The following is a 3,264-nucleotide window of genomic DNA, read 5'->3' on the forward strand; positions in this document are numbered from 1 at the left end:
ACACTGAAAAAACAATGAACCCTTTTCCATTGCAAAATGAACTAAACTGTAGTAATATTGACCATAATTTAGCCCTTAAGATTTTTTTCAACTTGTCTAGTTTATAATTTTCTTAAATTTTAGTTCATCTATAACATTGTAGTTTAGTTCATTTTTACAACACCATAAGATTTATATACCCCTACCAAGTTAAAAAGTCAGTATTATTTTGGTTTACTTGCTTATTTTGTGGGAAACCCGATAATAAAAATTGGTTAACAGTCTCTTTAAAATGTCGACGACTAAACTATTTTAAAATCAATCATTCCACAGTACAGAGAAATTAATTAATTAAAGGAACAACAAACCGTTTTACTATTATGAAAATTTTCATACATTAAAATTAAACTTTCTTTAAGCAAAAGTACTTTATTATAAAAACTTATGATGAAAGTTCTTAATACAATGTTTTTTTGTGAATAAAAATTATGACCACGTGGAACAGAAAGTAGTTCATTTGAACCCGCTGTTTGGACATTTTGACTTATCCTCTTTTTATTCATCGTAGGTAGTTTTTTCACATATCTTGCTGGAAAAAATGGAAACAAAAATGAAAATTGTTAAAAATTAACACCATGTAATGAAATATAATTTTTAATTCTTCATTTTAGCTTGTAACTTACCATATTTGAGGCATTTTATCAAATGGTGTAAAGAATTCAACTCTTTGGAAAACGTATCTCATAAAATTTGTACCTGAAACAATTAGAGATATAATGAAGTATTCTAAATAAACTCATAAAATTGTGTTGTTATCGATGTGAAGGATATAATAAAATAAATATTCTAGTTGAAAGAAAGCCAAAGTTTTAATATAAAACTTACCAATTCTCTATTAAATTGTACGCTGAGGGGAAATATAAAAAGTTGTCCAAATTTATTTGGGTTACTCTGAAATTAAATATTAAATAAAATTATTAAATAAGTTTTCAAAATATCTAATGAAAAAAATAATAATATGCATTAAAAACCAAATATTCTTGATAACCCTAGACAGTCATCATTCGTCAAAATGACGACACGTAATTTCATTTTCGATTTAGTCTATTCGATTTTTTTAGTCTATTGGGAAATGGTGAATTTAAGTTATACTAATTCGACCGTTTTATGAATTTTTGTTTTATACTACTTAAAACCAAATTGAATAAGAAAATAAAATCAAGTTTGGTTCACTTTTTCGCTCACGATGAAAATTTTAGCGTCTTGAAATGAGCCGTAGTCAAAATGACGAAGGCTGACGTTAATGTACAAAAAATAAGGATGACTGTCCAGGGCTAAAAGAAAGTTAAAGAATCCTTACCAATTCACTATTAAATTACAGGCAAAGGAGTACGAAAAATTTGTCCAAATGTTTAAGGGGTTATTCTGAAATTAAATATTTGTTTTTACATTAAAAATATTACATTGGTTTCCAAAAAATTTGATTAAAGAAATACTAAAATAAGGCATTAAAAACCTGTAATTTTGATGATAAAAAGGTCACAAAAACGTAAATATTCTAGTTAAAATAAAGCCAATTTTTAAAAGAAAACTTACCAATTCTCTATTTTTTATTTGTTCGAATCCATCTGGAGTTGCTCTGAAATTAAATATTGTTTTTACAACAAAGAAAAACATTAAACTGGTTTCCAAAAAAATTAATTAACAAATAATAATATACATAAAAAATATTCTTTTTAAAAGAAAGTCATATTAAAAAAATACTTACCAATTTATGAATAAACTATACGCTGAGATATAACAAAAATTTTCTAAATTCATCTGGAATTGACTATTAATTTTTTACATAGAATAATAAAAATTTCAATACACTTTCAACATATTTTCCTAAATATTCGTAATAACTTTTTTCTAAACTACCGATAAAATATTAATAACTTTCATTTAAAAGGTTTAATAAACAAACACCAGTATATGTCTCAAAAATCCAAAATATTCCATGCCTTTATACTCCCTTCTTGCATAGCTACTTAAAAGATGCAACAGCCCACGCCAACGCCAACTATACAACTGAAGCATGCCAAACAAAACCAAGCAAAGCCAAAACATTCCTACAACAACAAAAACACATGTGCCTTTATTGAAAACAACACCTCATCCGGCCAAATAAACCATCCGCGAATAACAAACACACACACGCAAACCACTAAATGAACAAAAATAAAAACAACCCCACGCTCATGTATACACAACAAAACTCAAGTAACATCATCTTTACATTAATCACATTCCACTATGCCGATAAAGATCTCTGTACTATGCATTAGTTCATCGCATCTGCTGACAATTTACTCTAAGAATAATATTCGTAAAGGCACACCAGTTTACGAACAATGAAACGTTTAACTTAAAATCTGCAAAATTTTCAAGAAATGTTATCTACCATTTTTGACGAAAATGTCTATAAATTTAATTACATGTGAACTAAAAATATTTCATTGGGTAATTTTTTACTAACAATTATTAACTATAGGAATTGGCAGTAAGAAATTGCTATCCACTTTCAAGTTCATTTTTCGTAAAAAAATATTTTCTCATACAAAAAAATCTTATAGTAAATTGCACTTATTATTTACAAAATACTTTACATTTCACAAGTAGTTTTATAGCATGACAAACGAATTTTTAACTACCAGTTAAGAAATTTTTTAAGGAAATTTCCATCGTATTTCGTAGGCCATGAACTAAACGATTGCTACTTAGAATTTGTAAAATTTCCTTCCGAGTAGTTAATTTTCGTTGAAGAAGCGAAAAATGAACTAAAATTCTGGAAAATTCTTGTAATAAATTATTGTAAAAATTTTCTTAAATTTACGAGACACTTTTTTTTCTGTGTATAAACCGATATGGACCGAATTAGGCATGGTTGTTAACGGCCATATACTAGCACAATGTACCAAATTTCAACTGACTCGGATGAAATTTGCTCCTCCAAGAGGCTTAAAAACCAAATCTCGGGATCGGTTTATATGGGGGCTATATATAATTATGGACTGATATGGACTACTTTGGGCATGGTTGTTAAATATCATACCACCACGTACAAAGTTTCAACCAGATCGGATGCTTCTCCAAAAGGCACTGGAGGTCAAATCTGGGGATCGGTTTATATGGGGCTATATATAATTATGGACCGATTTCGACAAATTTTTGCATGGGTGTTTGAGGCTATGTATTAACACCACGTACCAAATATCAACTGAATCAGATGAATTTTGGTCTTCC

At 28.2% G+C, this 3,264-nt stretch overlaps 1 long non-coding RNA gene across 1 annotated transcript; it reads right to left on the minus strand.

The window, feature by feature from the left end:
* Positions 1-326: 326 nt before the first annotated feature.
* On the minus strand, positions 327-1,877 carry LOC142237142 (uncharacterized). The gene is made up of 6 exons (XR_012722364.1): positions 1,748-1,877; positions 1,576-1,618; positions 1,340-1,404; positions 865-930; positions 663-735; positions 327-568 (listed from the first exon to the last, which is right to left on the minus strand). It is a non-coding gene; the product is annotated as an uncharacterized LOC142237142 (long non-coding RNA).
* Between the last annotated feature and the right edge of the window lie 1,387 nt (positions 1,878-3,264).

This window comes from Haematobia irritans, chromosome 4, assembly GCF_050003625.1.
Source record: "Haematobia irritans isolate KBUSLIRL chromosome 4, ASM5000362v1, whole genome shotgun sequence".
NCBI classification, from domain to species: domain Eukaryota; kingdom Metazoa; phylum Arthropoda; class Insecta; order Diptera; family Muscidae; genus Haematobia; species Haematobia irritans.